Genomic DNA, 19339 nt, shown 5'->3' with positions numbered 1-19339 from the left:
CGAGGGCTGTTTGGTTGAATCTGGGAGTGGGGCTGAAGGTGAGGCCTTTGGATAGGGCAGAGGTTTCGGATTGGGAGAGAGGTTTGGAGGAAAGGTTAACTACTGAATTAGGGTGTTGTGGTGCCAGATTGTGTTGATTGGAATTTTGAGGTTTTGGAGGGAGTGGAGCTGGAAGTGGGAGACTGAGTAGATGGGAGAGACTGGGTTTGTGTGCAATGAGAGGTGGTTGAGGTTTGCTGGAAAGGTTGTGAAGGGTGAGTGAGTTGCCTTTCCGGAGGTAGGAAATATGTTGTGTGTATGTTTGTGTTTGTTTGTGTGTCTGTCGACCTGCCAGCACTTTCATTTGGTAAGTCACATCATTTTTGTTTTCATATATATATATACACACAGCTCTTTTGACATAGGGCCTTTTTGCTGTTAAAGTTAATCTTCTGTTAACCATGTGAAAGTCTTTTTTGTGCCTTGTATCATCATTGTGGTGCTGTCTTCCAGCTAGGGAATGGTCATGTACAAATTTTTTGCATTACCCAACACAATCTTCAAGATGTCTTCGTAAGTACAATTACCAGGCAACATCTCTTACCAACAACATCCTTTCGCCTTTTGTGACCGCAGGTAAACATAGTGAAAAATACTGTTTCCCAAAATGACATCTGACACCATTGTGACTGTTTCTCTACATAATTGGAAAGCTAAGTTTTCGATACAGGATACTGTAACTGTCGTCCCAGACAATCTGTCTGTATGTGTGTGACCCTGTGATTATGATTGTATACTGTGTACAATAAAAATTTTCATGTTGTAAAATGATGCATGGTGTTCCTTTTTCATTTTACAGTCATTTTTAAAACCACAAAATTTAAGGTGTCTGGTTTGGTGTGAAAGAGACCCAGATGTGATTATGCTGCCATGGTAAACAACAAATAAGTATATGGCCTGAACCAAGAAGAGCTGTATAAGATGCTGATTAATCCAAGAAATGAACTTCAAGAGGAATAGTAGATGGAGTAAAATAGAAATGTTAAAAAGAACTGTCCAAGTAAAATATATATTTGACAGGAAGAAAATGATTTTAATGTCCCAATGTAGCAGTCTAACAACTGTGAAAATGTTTTTAAATGTATGCTTAAGGAGTTTTGTTCTCTGTGAGTATGAAACTTGGACCACAGAGAAGATGGAGCTGAATTTGAGGTATTGCTACAGACATGCAATAAAGATCAAATTGTATAGACTGAATAAGCAGATAAAGTTAAGGAGGTAGCACAAAAAGACACATTCTGTTAAAATGTAATATATATTTAGAAGTATGTTGATTACAAAGGTGCAAACTATTCAGATTAGATTAGATTAGATTTACTTTCATTCCAATTGATCCGTAGTGAGGAGGTCCTCCAGGATGTGGAACATGTCAGAAAAACAACAATACATGACAAATATTTAAACTAAAACAAATAAGCTAATGTACCATTCCACAGGTCCCAAGTGGAATGATCGTCATTTTTTAATGAACACTAAGAGTCATTTTACAAATACTATTGCACTGAATTTAAAATAAAAAAGTTTTATATTTATTTATAAGGTAAGAAACATGTAATACAACTACTGTAATACTTATTTACAATGAACACATTACTGCACTGAAATGGTGCAGAAGTTAGATTATACTTACACACACACACACACACACACACACACACACACAAATTTTCAGTGAACACATTACTGCACTGAAATTGTGCAGAAGTTATGTTGTACTTATATACAAATCAGTTGGTTTTCCTCAGAAATTCATCAATGGAGTAGAAGGAGTTGGCCACCAATAAATCCTTTAGGCTTCTCTTAAACTGAATTTCATTGGCTGTTAAGCTTTTTAAGGCTGCTGGCAAGTTATTGAAAATGTGTGTTCCTGAATAATGCACACCTTTTTGTACAAGACTAAGTGACTTTAAATCCTTGTGAAGATTATTCTTATTTCTAGTATTGATTCCATGAATTGAGCTGTTGGTTTGAAAAAGTGATATATTTTTAATGACAAATTTCATTAAGGAATAAATATATTGGAAAGCTGTAGTTAGAATCCCTAGTTCCCTAAACAGGCTTCTGCAGGATGTTCTTGAGTTCACACCACATATAATTCTTACTGCACGTTTTTGTGCCCGGAAAACTTTAGCTTGGCTTGATGAATTACCCCAGCCACCATGCAAAATGTGTAGCTGTAATAATCACAATAATCAAAACGAAAAATCTGGATCAAAACAGCAGGAAACTCCTACTGAAGATGCAATATGGTACACTCCTTCAAATACCTCATAGGAATCTTACTATTCTCAGTGGTGGACAGTTGTGCAAACATGTAAAGAGCCACGAAAGTTCAAAACGCATTCAGAACCACTAAAACAAAAAGCAATATCATGCATCACCATAATAACAAAAGTAATATCATGAAATGAAATGTGAAAATGCAACATTACAGGGCTGTTCCTTTTACAGGAAGCACTACATGCATTGGAGACCATAACTGCTGGAAAGCTCAAGATTTAGTTCAGTAAGTGAAGGTCCAGAAGATCCTTTTGCCACTGAAACCATGTCAAGCTGTAAGGTACCATCTTGCTCAAAACAACTAACTTTGACACTAAAGTTGTAAAACATGAGAAACAGGAGTGGAAAAATCTTTGAAAAATATATGGATTCACACAAGAAGATGAAATTTGGATGAAGGGGAGAACATCTGACCTCTACACACAAACATAATGTTTCACCAACATTGTACACAAGAATTACTTGAAATTTAATGTCATATTTGCAGACTGGACAACAACAGACTCACTAAATGTCTACTCAACATTATTAATTTAAAGAAGGTCAAAGTCACCTGGTAAGAAGAAACTAGGGAAGATTTACGAGACATGAACATTACAAAACCTAAAAACAAAAAGAATGCTGGCAACAATTGGTTAGAAAAACAGACAAAAAACATAATAATAATACAATAATGTCAGACAGGATAAATTGAGGAAGTTCTTTGAAGAGTAAGAGATAGGGGAAGTTCAAGGAAAAACATAATAGTCAGACAAATGCAACTAATTAGAGATTTACTGAGGTGTGACAGAATGCCTAAAAGTATCATGTAAGGATGTACGAATGGGAAACTAAAAGAGCACAAATGCAGTGTGTAAGATGTTATGAAAGATGCAGGATGTGTGAGTTACGAAAATCCAAATATAGTTTGGCTTCTCATCTTGGATTTATCAAGTAAATGCAGCAAATTCTTCTGAATATAATGATGTTGATTGTTCTGTGAAAAGCTAGAGTTAAAAGCTAATACTTATTAACAGAAAATCTCATATAAAGATGTGAAACAAATACTAACAAAGAGATAGAGAGGCTGACCAGTACTTACCTCAGCTCAGTACAGCCGATAGATACACAAAACAGAACAGAAAATTTATGTTCCTAGCTTTCGGAACTTTGTTCCTTCATCAGGGAGGAGAGAGGGGAAAGAAAGGGAAGAAGGGAAAGTGGATTCAGTTACTCACAACAAAGATATCTTTGGCTTCCCTCTGACAACCATGCCTCCATCCTTGCTACCCTCCCTGTTTTCCTTTCCCTGTTGCTTCATAACTTGAGTTGTGAGTAACTGAATCCACTTTCCCTTCTTCCCTTTCTTTCCCCTCTCTCCTCCCTGATGAAGGAACAAAGTTCTGAAAGCTAGGAACGTAAATTTTCTGTTCTGTTTTGTGTATCTATCGGCTGTACTGAGCTGAGGTAAGTACTGGCCAGCCCCTCTATCTCTTTGTTAATACTTATTAACAGTAATTCCAAAGCTAAACTCTCTTAAGATCAGCAATGCCACTGTGGTTAGTTGAAACATTCATTGTCATTGGTTTATTTCTAGCAAAACATTTCACATACCCTATGAAACTTCAGCTAATTATTACTTACGGAACACCACCAATGTACAGGGGAAGCTCAAGATTTAGTTCAGTAAGTGAAGGCCCAGAAGATCCTTTTGCCACTGAACCCATGTCAAGCTGTAAGGTACCATCTTGCTCAAAACGACTAACTTTGACAGAGTGCCACTGCCCCACCATTATGGTGTCCTCAGAACTGTCAAAAAATATAAAATTATTTAACATTTTTAAATAAGGTCAATGTGGGAACATGAATATAATGTAATAATTTATATATCTAAACACTGTGGCGCACATACAGTCAACCAACAGACTTTATGCACAATATTGATCTTTCTATGATATATTCATTTTTTTAGCAAAAGAACTATAATTCTGGACTTAATTTCTCTGTTTAATATGAAATCTCTCAAGGCCTAAAACCTTTCCAAGTACACTATCAGGAGATATTCTTCCAACCAGACATTTGGAAACAGAATACAAACTGGATAACTGGCTATTAGGCTGTGATTTAACACTGTACCAAAACACATACTACTGGGATAAACAATAGCTAGAACTGATTTAAAATTCTTTGAGAGGTAAAAACATGTATTCATTATAACAAAACTTGGTGAACCCTCCAGGATTACATTACTTTAGTTGCAACAGATTTGAGGTCTTTTTCAAAATCATAGATCTTTAGCAAAAGAAATTTCTAGAAAAGACATGATAATTTTGTAGACAGGAAGGGCATATAAGATGAACCTTGCTGTGGTGATGTTTAAAAGGTTATGAACTACATACAAAGGAAATGAATTCATAAGTAGCACAGGTCTGATTAGGATGTTGAAGAGATTGAGAGGGTGAGAAAATGCTTGTTTGAGAGATGAGGAGATAATATTGGGCCTCGTATTAATACATAATTTTAAAAAATAGCAGCTTTGGTAGAGAGCTTTGCTCATATAGCCAAGTCAGGTGGATGCGTTTCTGGCCAAAAAGTATTACGTGACAGAAAGTTTTGTTTTTCACATTTGTAAGGAATCTGCAGTTCTGAAGCTAGCTAAGATGGCACTCACGTTAGCTGTGTATTCGTACATCAAACAAGCAGTCAAACGGATATGTTTTTTCACAACTAGAATGCTATATTATGTGATAATTTGGTAGTTCCTGGAAAATACAATAGTTGCCTAATTCAGCTTCTGGTAAAATGAAGATCAATATCAAGTAAAATAGCATGAAATTCAGAGAAGGAATTTGAGAATCATGTTTGCGGTAATGAGTTCAAATGTTTCATGGAGCTCATCCTGACTGTACATTCAAATACAGGCAATACTGTCACTCTATTGACCATATCCAAGGACTTTAATGAAAGCCTTCTTTAAGCAGCCTAAAACAGTAAATGAGGGAGCCATCCTGATTTTTTATGATCACATCCATAATTTGTTTGTTTGACTCTGATTCAAAGAATAAAAAATGTCTTCTTTTTTCTGGGTGAGAATGAAGTATTATTTTAGGTAACCTTTCTTTACTCTTTGAGTATTTCAACCATTCATTTCTGTAACATTCAATCATTTTAAGTTTACAATTTTAAACTACTGCCATACACCTATGTTTCTCCTTCTCTCTCTCACTCTTATATCTGTTACTTATCTCAAAGTCTCATTTAGCAGCCTGTACTCTGATTCTGTCATTTACTTTTATTAGTCATTACTCACTGTCATAGAGGCAGTTAGTTATAATCATGGTTTTATGGAAGTGTACTTTGCTAGATGTTTTGTCCAATGAGTTTCCATGAGTTACATGCACTTATTTTTGAAAATTTCCAGCTTACGACTGATTTAGATTCTTGAATGTCTGACACACTTCAGAAAATTAAATTTGATAAATAGTGCAATGCCATTAGTTGCAAGAGTTAGCGAGTATTATATCAATGAGGAGTCTATAATTAATATTGCCTTAATTAAATGTATAGAAATTTTGAGTTAAAATGTCTGTACAATTTTAACATAGTTCATAAACTTGTTTACTGGTCTGATTTGATAATTTGATTCTCTATAAATATAAGAGTGAAAAAGACATTATTGTTACACTATATTTACTAAAATCTAGAAGTTTAAGTTTAGTTTTCAATTCTATAATTGCACTGTTATAATGCATATAAGTTTAAAGGAGTGCTTTACACTTCCAGGTCAGTTTTTGTAGTTAATAAAGTTACACCTTTTTTCTATATGCATAGTTCTGTTTCCAACAGTCCATTTACACACTGCCAAAAGTATCTGAATAATATACAACTATATGCCTCTTTACTAAATTCCTGTTTATTTTCTATGAGCAGTCTTGGCACGAAAAATTTCCAAAAGCCATTCTTCTCTCCAAGGACAATATTTTCTGTATTTATCAATCTCACTGTTATAAAACTTGGTGTCCTACAGCTGACTGCATTTTCATAAGCTTCAAAGAGGAAATGGAAACAGCTACACGGCATCCTAGATTTCTGTATATCTGGAAGAAAGTAGGGTTGAAATATATGACTTTGAGTGATGCGAAGCCTTGGGAGGGGCTTGTCTCTTTCATTGACTGAAAACATACCATTAAAACAGGCCCTACATTTGAACAAATGTGATGAGCGGACATTTCATGTGATCTTTTGAGTTTTCTAAGCAAAGTTGATAGTTTGCAAGTATCTGAGTTTGCGGCCAAGTTGTAATTTTTTCTTTACACAATATTTCAACTGCTCCTCTGGTTGTCTTTGTCAGGCATTGAATGCAGATTTTGTTTTTTGCTGTTTGGACTCTAACCAAACTGTGAATGGGACAAGCTGCGTGCTGACTTGTGATTGTGCCACTGAACAATAAGACAACCAATAGAAATTTAAAATCAACTAAAAGGATATCCCAAAACCCAAAAAAGGTTATATTACTTAATACAAGCTATACATGAGCCGAGTGAGAGAGGGTAGATAGATAGGTAGATAGATAGAGAGGGAGAGAGAGAGACAGAGAGAGAGAGAGAGAGAGAGAGAGAGAGAGAGAGAGAGCGCACTGAGATGTTTTCCACTGTGATTTAAGCAAACTTAGTGTTAGTTTCCAAGAATCTTGGTTAACACCTTTATTGCTTTGAGATTTTTTGTTACCTGCACCCACAGTATTGGTATTTTCATGTTTCATTTCTTGCTCACAGGTGAAGCAGTGTTCATTTTTTACATCTTGTCCATGTGTTCTTATTGTCTGGCACATTTGTATGATACATGATACACAGCCAGTTTTTGGGGCCCCAGATTACCTTGCATGCAACAAAATAAATCTTTTAATTTCACTAGTGGAATCAATATACATTGGATACTCTATTTTTGAAGTATTCTCTTGATCCTCCCAGGAAGGGCACAAGCACATGGCAAATATGTGATTCTAGCTTTTTCCTCACTGGTGTCTTCAAAAATTCCTACATCTCTAGTGAATCCACCCATGAATAAAATTCACAATGGAAATAGAATGAGATGTCAGTTACCTTTCCACGATGTTTTAGTGAAGAGAAGAGTGAATGGATCCATGGGAAAGAATGACTACAAGAAATCCACCCACACCAATACTTATCTGCATGCCAAAAGCTATCAACAACAATCACAGTGAAGTTCCACATTGAGAGCAATGGTCCACAGAACAATGGTCCACAGAACATGTATGCTGTCAGATGAAGAAAGCCTTACTGAGGAACTAAGACATGTGAGGGATTTTTTAAAAAAAATGAATAGGTGTTCAGAACAACAGACTGAGTGTCTCTTCAAACACAAAATGACCACTCTGCTGAGGGAACTGACACCTATGAAAACAGGTAAAATCACATACCTTTCATACACTAGTACCATTTCTGTGAAAATAAGAAGAATATGGTGTCCCAAACAAAAATGATCTATGAGGTGCGACAATAAAGTAATGAGACTGATTTTCTTTGCAGGATGTGGCAACCCTGCAGGCTTGCGTAGGCACAATATCTTTGACCTTGGTCTATAAGCTGCTTCTAGTCCAAGCAGCACATCAATGCAGTTGCTCAGTTGTGGGTTGTGCTGTAATAAGTTAACATGTTTGTGTCTCTCATCATGGAAATGGAACCGTATAATATTGCTCGATGGTATGCCGTTTCTTTTTCGTTAAATTGGGTGAAAATGTGGTGACAACTTAAGGTAAGCTTCAGAACGCTTTTGGAGAGGAGGTTTTGTCAAGAGCTCAAGTTTCTCATCGGCATAAAATGTTTGGTGAAGGCAGAATGAATGTTGAAGATGAAGACCGCAATGGACGACCACCAACTTCACAGGCGGATGTCAACTAGGCCAGGGTGCGTGAACTCGTACGATCTGATTGAAGATTATCCATGAAAATGATTGCAGAAGAACTGAACTTCAATCAAGGAATGGTTTGTCTAATAATAACTGAAGATCTTGGTATGAGAAAGGTTTGTGCAAAATGGTCCCCAAAAATCTCACACCACAACAGTGAGAAACACGGAAAAATGTGGCAGCCAATCTGTTAGAGCAAATGCAAATCAATCCAGAATTGTTGAGCCATGTTATCACTGGTGATGAAAGTTGGTTTTTTCAGTATGATCCAGAGACAAAACATCAAAGTTCGCAATGGTGCTCAAAGGGATCACCCAGACCAAAAAAAGTTCGCATGTCAAAGTCAAAAGTGAAATGCATGCTTGTGTGCTTCTTTGATTCCAAGGGAATTGTTCATGAAGAATGGGTGTCTCCTGGACAAACATTTAACCAATATTACTACAAAGAAATTTTAGAAAGACTTCGTAAAAGGGTTCTTCATGTCCGTGTGAATAATGACGATAATTGGATTCTGCATCACGATAATGTGCCATCCCATACTGCTCTGTCAGTATGGCAATTTTTAACCTCAAAACAAATTTCAGTACTACCACAGCCGCCTTATTCACCACATATCACTCCGTGCGACTTTTTTCTATTTCCAAGAGTCAAAACAGAAGTCAAGGGACACTATATTCAAACAACACAAGATGTCCAAAAAACTGTGACGAGGGTCTTGGAGGATATTACAGAAGATGAGTTCCAGAAATGTTACCATCAATGGCAGAAGTGCTGGAAAAAGTGTGTGCAATCAGAAGGGAACTAATTTGAAGGAGACAACACTAAACTTGACTAAAACGGTAAGCAACATTGTTTTTCACATCTGTCTCATTACTTTAGTGTCACACCTCATATAAGAATAATACATAAAGAAGACCTTCCCTCCCAATACACTTCTCCATGTCATCATGCATTGCAAGCTTGAGCTTACTGCAGGTGTCCGCGTTGCTTTCCTATCCTATGCAACTGCTGGCTCTCCCTCTACATTCTTACCCTGACACCTGCTGCCATTACTTCCCATATTTCTATCCTGCCCCCCCCCCCCCCCCTCCCAATCCCCACCTGGGACAACCCCTAACCTATTTGAGCAGCAGAGCTACAGTGTCAATACTATGCAGTCATACAGCACAATATGGTTGTACAAGTGAGTTTGTGTGTGTGTGTGTGTGTGTGTGTGTGTGTGTGTGTGTGTGTGTGTGTGTGTGTGTGTGTGTGTGCGCTTGTGGGGGGGGGGGGGGGGGACGAGAAGGAGGAGGAGGGGGGGTGTATGAGCTCCAGGTGCACCTTTCAGAACCCTGTAGACTAAGTCATGGTGTTCCACAGGGCTCTATTGTAGGTTCCTTTCTTTTTTGGTATGCATTAATGATTTCCCATTACACAATAAGGATTCTGAACTAGTACTGTTTGCAGATGACACCAGTCTATTGATTGAAGGAAATAAAGAAGAAAATCTTACTGCATCTGCAAAAGATATAATGAAAGAAGTGTCTCAGTGGTTTACCAGGAACAAGCTAATGTTAATCCCCAAGAAACAGTACTTTTGAATTTCCACACAGATCAAAATAAAAATGCAACACAACTAGTAATATATATAGATAATCAAAACATTAGTGCTGTCACTGAAGCTAAATTTCTTGGGATACATATCCAGGAAAATCTTAAAAATAGCTCTCATATCACATCCCTAAATTCAAAACTAGCAAAAATGAGCTATGTAGTAAGAATAGTGCAGAAACAGTTAAGGCTGTATACTAGGCTCGTGTACGTTCAATACTGAAGTACGGTATCATTTTCTGGGGAAATGTACACCGAGTCAAAACAGTTTTCAGGGAACAAAAGGCAATTATAAGAATAATAAAACAAGTGAGCAGCAGAAAACCATGCAAATCTTTCTTTAAAGACCTAAATATCTTATCCCTTCCCTACATAAATACATGGAAGTAGTCATGCCTGATGTATTTTGTATCTTTAATTGTAGAAGGAAGTTATAAATATACAATATTTAATAAAATTTATAATTATTAACAGTATAGATCCAATTTATTACAAAAATTTAAATGATTTACATTTGACGATTGTAAAACCGTATGGCTCAAGAATGTTGTAATAAGGCGTTTTTTTATTCCAGAGATCAACCGGTGCCCCAGTAAAATAGACTCTGAGATCAAAAATCGGGACCATGGATTATCAGATAAAAAGAACATTAGTGATAACAGCAATATGCCATTAGTAATCGTGAGTGTATATCTACAGTGCTTAAGAACCAAAGTGGACCTTTTATCGTTCTTTGTAGAAGAAGTGAAACCAGATGTTTTTATGTATCTGTGAGCACTGGTTGATTGAAGCAGAGGGTGACTGTTACAAATCTGTTGAGTATTTGGATGTGGAAAATTTATGGTATAGAACTACTGCAGCTCACGGTGGTGTATCTGTGTATGCAAACAAAAATCTTAGTGTAAAGGAAATTGATTTTAAAAACTTTTGTACAGATATGGATCTTGAAATAGCTGCATCAACGTTACCAAATATTGATCTCACTGTTATCTCTGTATATCATTCACCTAATGTTAACTTCGAAAACTTTATTGAACTGATGGATAACTGTTTATCTTAACTTACACACACACACACACACACACACACACACACACACACACACACACACACACACACCTTAAGTCTAAACTCACATTGTGTAGTGACTTCAACACAAAGATAGCATGTGGAAGTACTAAAGAGAGGGTTTTCATGAACTTAATGAACAGCTGTGGGTTGTTTGTAGCAAACCAGCTCCCAACAAGAGGTGTTGCCTATCTAGACACAGTTGACACCAACCTCAGTACTTGGGAATATAATATCAGTGTAGTTGAACCAATGATTGCAGAACACAGTGTACTAGTAATGGAGCTTATTATGGAGAGCAAAAGTAAATTGCAACCAATCACATGGCACTCAAGTTACACATTCAGTAAAAGGGTTATCAAAGAAGAAAGATATAATGACCTTAAACCAGCACTGTCTAATGTAAACTGGCAACAGAAACTAGCAGAAATGGGATCCAGTGACTCATTTGAATGTCTATTCCAAACCTTAAGAACAAAATTTGATGACATTTTCCCAGAAATCCCCAAGAAGAACTCTGCAAGCAAGTCACAGGGAAGGGAAAAACACATTAAAGGGAATATATGGTATACAGCTGAGCTAAAGAAATTACGTACAATGCATCAGCAAAATATTCAGAGACCATATGAAAATAGTCATAGACCTTTCAACTAAAGACCTGCTTCACTGTAACTATTTAAGAGCCAAAAAAATCTACAGAAAGGCAGTGGAGGATGCAAAAAAGAAACACAATGACAAGTTCATTAAAGAGGCTCATAATCCATGTAAAGCAGAATGGAATCTGGTAAATGAGCACTGGAAGAAGCCTACTTCCATCTTAAATTCTGGTAGTCCTGATGCCTTTAACCAGTACTTTGTTAGCGTAGTGTAAAGTACGGAAAATGAAATTCCAGTATCAGGCTTAGATCCAATGGGCTTACGCTGCACTGCCGGCCGGAGTGGCCGTGCGGTTCTAGGCGCTTCAGTCTGGAGCCGAGCGACTGCTACGGTTGCAGGTTCGAATCCTGTCTCGGGCATGGATGTGTGTGATGTCCTTAGGTTAGTTAGGTTTGATTAGTTCTCAGTTCTAGGCGACTGATGACCTCAGATGTTAAGTCGCATAGTGCTCAGAGCCATTTTTTTGTAAGCTGCACTTTTAAAAACTGGAAGGAAAAACACCCTGAGGACCTTGTAAAATATAGTGAAATCTTACAAGCATTCAGAGAGTCGAGATATCTATGGTATGCCCTGCACAGTACTGAAGAAAATAATTCCACAGCTCAATCAGCCACAGTAATTAACAAGTGTTTATCTTCTGGTATCTTCCCAGATTTTCTGAAGGTGGCACAGACAGTACCAGTCTACAAAAAAAGTAACCCATGCAAAGTGCCGAGCTTCAAACCTATTTCAATAATACCCATTCTTGCTAAAGTCATGGAGTCCGTAATGAAACATCAGATACAAAATTACTTCAAAAACAATAAACTCTTCCAGGACACACAGCATGGTTTTCACAATGGAAAGTCAACACTTACAGCAGTACAGGCCTTAATCATGAAGATAAGGGAGGGGTTTGAAGATAGAGAGAGTGTGGCACCGACACTCTGCAACCTAAGCAAGGCAGTTGATTGCATCTCACAAAAGATACCGATTAATAAGCTCAAGTGTTATGGTATTGAAGGTGTAGTCCTAGCTACTCTTCAATCTATCTAGAAAACCAAAGACAAATAGTATCAGTCCATGGAGCAACCTCCCTAGAGCAAAAATTAGAGCATGGTGTATCCCTGGGATCCATCGTAGGACCCCTCCTGCTCCTTATCTATGTCAATAAGATAGAGTGTATCTAGAGTTTGCTGATGATACCACGCTCTTTGCCAAGGGGAAAACATCTGAACAAACTCTGTTGAGAGCAGATGCACTCTTTGAAAGCATTAAAGAGTGGTTCATTGAAGATAAAATGAAAATGAATCAAGATAAAACACAACATATGATATGCAGTCTCAGCAAAGTTGGCTGCCAGGACAACATGGAGGCTGTCAAACTACAAGGTTTCACGACAGACAGCAAACTGACAATGACAAGCACACAGAGTATTTGTGTTCCAAGCTCTCTTGTCTTATATACCTGCTAAGAAAACTAAAAGGCATATTAACTCACCAGTACCTATTAACAGTTTATTATGCACTCTTTCATAGCCATATTGATTCTGGTGTGCTGATTGGAACACAAGACAGTTTTCCAGTGGTAGTCCTAAAAATGTTCAATACACTGGACTGAGAAGTGCAGACTCTGCTGCTAGGACTGTTCAAGAGGACAATTGCACAGGACTTGAAAGAACACCCATTATATCCTATTGAAGAATTTTCCAATATTGATCAAAGTGGATGGACAAAATAATATTGTCTTAATATGTTATACCTGCCCTTATTTTGGATACTTTTCTGTATGTTGTATAAAATTTTAACTAAATCTTATATATGTAACCCTGATGTAGTCTGTTCAGTCACGACTGATAAATGACGCAGACCTAGTAATAAAGTAATATCCATGTCCTGAAAATGAGATTTGTATGGACAAATAAATAAATAAATAAACATAAATCAAGAAAAGAAGGGGTTTCAAAAAGGAAGTCTGAGGAACTGCATGTTTGATATTAGTAATTTTGAATTTGAATAACCCACTGTTTGTTTCAAGTAACAATAATTGTTTCCAGTTGCTCATATACCATATACTATTTTATCAACCCATAGCTTGTTCCTCCAACATGCAGATTTCATAGCTTGTCAAGTAATATGGCAATGTTAAGACAATCAAATGTTTTTTTCCACAATCAAGGAACATTCCAGTAACATACTTCTCACTCTCATTTTCTGTGGCAGTTTTATTTTATCTATTAGTTGTGTTATTGCTACTGAATTTGACTTGTTTTTCAGAAAGCTGTTCTGATTTTCAAATATTAGATAGTGATGCATGAGGAATGTCACCAATTTAGTGTAATTATGTTTGAAAATACAGCTAAGATTGAGGTTTGATTTGATTTTGAAATGGGTTGACAGTTTTCTGGTTTAGATTTATCACATTTCTGGCAAACTGGGAATATTTGCAGTATTTTTAGATTGTTTGGGAAACTACTTGACACAATTACATAATTTAATATTGGGGTCATGGCATCAGACACGTTGACTGAGCACCTTTTTTTAATATGATAACAGAAATTTTATCATAACCTCATGATTTCAATGGTTTTAGTGGCCTGACTTTGTAACTTATATCCTTGCTGTTGGGTGGGGCAAAGTATATGATTTGTTTAAATGGAAAGACCTTATATTTATGATGTATATTGCTGAAGTGGTCACTGATGGATTTTTACAGGAGAAGAAAAGTACTTGTTAAAAACATGTGAAACCTGATGTTGGCATCCAGTGATAATTCTATTACGGTTTATTGTAAGATCACTACTGGACATTTCCTTATAAATCTTAAAGTTGTTCATAACTTTCTGAAAATTTGTGGCAGTGTTACTCAAGTTTCTTAACTTTGTCACTGCATATTTGCTTCTAATTTCTAATGGTAGATCTTTGTAATAATCATGGTAGCTCCTAATTTCTACCTTTAGTCTATGATTATTGCCAACCTTTAGCATTGCACATTGGAAAAATATAAGTTTTTCTCTTGCTGCTTATATTTCATGATTTATACTTTCATGATTTGTATTTTTTACACTCATTTACTAACATGGTCATTTCTGAGTATGAGGCACTGCAGCAATAATAACAGTTTGATGCAATTTCACTGAAAGTAAGGCAGTACTTTTCATACGATGGAAAAATTTTTAGCCCAATGCTGACATTTTCAACACTATCATCATGGGTGGTTCTTTTTGAAAAATATATATTTTCTTTCTGCTACTGGCATAATGATTTTCAGGCTTTATCAGTACCTGAACAGCATGTTGCTCAGAATGGAAAGCTTCAGAACTAAACATAAATGAAGCATGTTATGATGTTGTTAATGCATGATTTGCTACAACTGGCCTCTCCAGTGGACTCATTTAACAGGAAAATGAAATTAAACTGATGTAATATTAGCATTAGTTTTTTGAGCTGGAGTCAGTACACAGCAAGTGAATGTTTATATCACCTGTTGACATGATGATAGTCTATCATTTTCATTGAAGTATTTACTGTCTATGTCAACATGTACCTTTTGTAATTTATGCTATTATGATTAGTTTGAGCTTTGCCTCTGGTAATCTGTAACAATATGATATAGCATCAAAATTCATAGAATCAGTGACCTATTGTTATAATTGGCAGAGATCAAATATTGTTACAACATACTCTTAGGACTTTATTAAAATTTCTCATCAGACTGAAACTACTTTCTGTGATGACCCCAAAGGGTTGAGATATCTTTCACTCTTTTAAGTTTTGGGAGTTGACTCTTTCTGGAAATGAAGTTCCTGAAGTTTTAAATTGACTGGAGTGCAAATACATTTGATATTATTTGCTATATCTCACAGCTCGATCGTACAAGAGCTGTGTCACATATAAAAGTGCTCTGCAAGCTTTTCATTCTAATCTGGTAACAAGATTCCCAGCTTTCGAAAATACTCTCCATTGTTTTCAGTAGGAAAGAAATTGGTAATCAAAAACACAATAGGAATTGCCAAAGGCACAATATTTATTGTTTACAGATGGACAAATAAATAAATAAAATGGTAACTGATGCAATGTGACCCTTTTCAGACAGAGAACAGAGGCATCACAACTGATGCCCATGTTCTACCAGTGGTGTTTTTCCATGCTTGCATGACAGTAACATTTCTCAAATATGTAGTGGCATACCTGTGATCATTTATGGAAACAGACCTACACAAAAGCAACAAATGACTTCTCTAATTCAGATATTAGGCAGCTTGACACTTTACAGAACCCTCTTTCATCTCAATTATTCCCTGAAAGTTACAATTTTTTTATTAGCACATTATAGCACACAGAAGATTAACACTAAATACTTACATAATGTCTGCTGCTCCACTGCCAAGATCAAACTGGAATTGCACGTGCCCTCCAGTGAGTATGAGAGCTATGAAATCACCCTTGCCATGCAGTGTCTGCCCATTATAAAGGATAATACCATTAAGTGATCTTGACAGAAACCACACTTCCAATGAAAATGCTTGAACCACACCTTCTAGGCGTTGCATTTCTATGTAAGTCTCTCCACTGAATTCAGGAACAAATGTCTCTTCAAACTCTGAATTAACTGTAACAAAAGACAAAAGCCTTACTACACGAATCTAAAAATACTTGGTCACAACCAATATAGGCAGTATGTTAATGGCGCACTGTAATGGTCCAACCTTTATTTAGAGATTAACACTGCAATGAAATGATTACAAAATGGAATTGTTTGCACTGGCCAAGAATATGGTTATACAAAATAGCCAATGACTGCAAAACAACAAAAATAAACTGGCCATGAGTTCAATGTGTGCAGGAAAAACTACTGGCATAGTATGCAGAGTCCATAATTTTAGATAGTAGTTCAAGAGCTGAGACATAGCAAAAGTTAAACAGGCAAGTTGATACAATGTGTTTATGTTATGACAGATGAATGTTACTGAGATTTCCATGTAGTGCTTTGACAGAACCTTACCTGTTTTCAGTGGATGACCACAGATGTTAGCAATGATATAGTTTGCATTAATGGTTTGTCCCACCTGATGGACATGTCTCCCATGATGAGAAACAGCTGTTAGAATTCTAATTCATGGTGGCAATACTCTATTTCCATCATGACTAATGAGAAATTAAATTGACATTTTCAGGGGAGAAAATGAGTATAAAGCTGTATAGGTTTATTTTGAGAAGAGATGCACATACTTTTCATCTATATCCAAACTCTACAAGCCACTGCAAAGTGTATGGCAGAAGGTACATCCCATTGTACCAGTTACTAGGATTTCTTCCCATTCCATTCATGTAGGGAGTGCAGGAATAACAATTGTTTGAATCCCTCTGCATGTGTTTTCATTATTGTAATCTTGTCCTCACAGTCCCTATGTGAGCGATACATAAGGCATTGTATATTGCTAGAGCAACCGTTTAAAGCCAGTGCTTGAAACTTTATTAATAGACTTTCTTGAGATAGATTATGTCTATCTTCCAGAGTCTTCCAGATCAGTTCCTTCATTATTCTGTGATACTCTCCCAAGGATTAAACAAACATGTGACCATTCATGCTGCCCTTCTCTGTATATGTTCATATCCCCTGTTAGTTCTATCTTTGCAGGTCCTACACACTTGAGCAATATTCTAGAACTGGTGATTTTTAAGCAGTGATCTTTGTTGACTGATTACATTTCCCCACTATTCTACCAATAAACCAAAGTGTGCCACCAGCTTTACCCAGGACTGAACTTACATGATCATTCAATTACATATCCCTACAGACACTTACACCTAGGTATTTGTGTGAGTTGGTCAATTCCAAATGTGATTCATTGATATTATAGTCACTGGATACTATGTTTTTTTGTTTCTTGAAGTGCAAATCTTTACATTTTTGAACATTTAAAGCAAGCTGCCAATTTCTGCACCACTTTGAAATCTTACAAGGTCTGACTTAATATTTATACAGCTTCTTTCAGAAAGTGTTTCATTATAGATAACTGCATCATCTGCAAAAACTCTGAGGTTACCATTAATATTTTCTGCAAGGTCATTAATATACAACATGAACAGCAAGGGTCCAACACACTTCCCTGGGGCACACTCAAAGTTACTCTTACACCTGATGATGACTCTCCATCCAAGACAACATGCTGTGGCCTCCCTGTCCAAGAATTCTCAATCCAGTCGCAAATTTCTCTTGATACTCCATATGATCAAACTTTTGACAAGAAGCATAGGTGCTATATTGAGTCAAATGTTTTTTGGAAATCAAGAAGTACTGCATCTATCTGGTCTCCTTGATCCAATGCTTTCAGTATGTCGTGTAAGAAAAGTGTGAGTTTGGTTTCACATTACTGATAGTTTCAGAATCCATGCTGCTTCTCACAGAGGAGATCATTCTGCTCCAGATACCTCATTATGTTTGAGCTCAGAATATGTTCTAAGATTTTACAACAATAGATGTCAAGGATACTGGATGGCAGTTTTGTGGATCACTTCTACTACCTTTCTTCCAACAATTGGGCATGGTTGTTTGTTGAAGGTCTCTATGATAGATTATTATTTGAAGAGGGCCTAACTCAGCTGCAAATTTTGTACAGGATCTGATAGCAATTCCATCAAACCCTTGAGCTTTGTTCAATTTTAACTATTTCAGCTCTTTCTCAACACCACCAACACTCATCATTCCAGTGGTATGAGGATTTAATTGGGGCAATTCTCCTCTGTTTTCCTTTGTAAAGCAACACTTGAAAACAGAGTTAAGCGTTTCAGCTTTTGCTTTGCTACCCTCAATTTCAGTTCCACTGTCATTCACTAGGTACTGGGCACTTTACATTCAACAAGGAATTCTTTGGGCTTTGTGAAAGATTGTTTGACAACACTCTGATAGGGTAGTCACTGAAGGCTTTGTAACACTATCGACCTATTGAGAGTCAAGAGACTTTGCAGTAATGAAGCAAAGAATGAGATTTGAACAGTATTTAGCGTATAAGTGTGTCTGCAGAAGACAATATTCTTTGACTATGCGTAGTTTAATGTTTATATGCAATTAACAAATGTTTGCAATATTATGTAAGTAACAATAATTACCTTTATTTAACTATTTATAATTGTTTGTAAGGTGAAGTCAACACCAGCTCAGGGCTAAAGTTAAAAAATGGGTGGAAACCATTAGGGATTTACCGATGTTCTGGAAGGTTGGAAAAGGTGGACATTTTTTGCTGCTAACAGAAGCAGGTAGGAGAGGGGAGAAGTGAAGCGGGTCAGACAGGCGCAAGACATTGATGCAGGTGACGAAAGCTGATGCGCGCTGTACTCCGCAGTATTGTTTAAACAAAACAAAAGTTTAATTGCTTAATACATGTGAGTGAAGGGGAAGTGCTGAGGTATAAGTTTGCAACGCTTTAGAGGAGATATAAAACGACGTCTGCAACAAGTGTTTGTTCCTGGATGTGAAATGGTCTAAGGCATCCGTTACTTAGACTGATGCAGATCCCCAGGAAAGACTAACTCATATTTGTGATGGGACAAGTCACATTATTAGATGCCACGAGGACAAGAAAACATTTCCACCGCTGCAAAACGGTATGTGCCTTCAAAGCACCTAAATCTCCAGCAACTGTCCTCACAACAACACTACTGAAATTAACCATCCACAGTTCTGTATATGAGCTGTGTTGACAAGTTTTTGCGTGTTTTGTTCAATATTCATTTAAGTGTCTTTCTTATGCAAAACTACTCATTTAACCTCAAGTGTTCCAAGTAGGAATCCTTTCCTATACTAAAGAGAATGA

General features: G+C 36.7%; 1 pseudogene; it reads right to left on the bottom strand.

The window, feature by feature from the left end:
* Nucleotides 1-19339, bottom strand: part of LOC126456404 (agrin-like) — a 379882-nt pseudogene that overhangs the window by 111293 nt on the left and 249250 nt on the right.

Source organism: Schistocerca serialis, chromosome 2 (genome assembly GCF_023864345.2).
Source record: "Schistocerca serialis cubense isolate TAMUIC-IGC-003099 chromosome 2, iqSchSeri2.2, whole genome shotgun sequence".
NCBI classification, from domain to species: Eukaryota; Metazoa; Arthropoda; class Insecta; order Orthoptera; family Acrididae; genus Schistocerca; species Schistocerca serialis.
This window is presented reverse-complemented; position numbering and strand designations above follow the sequence as displayed.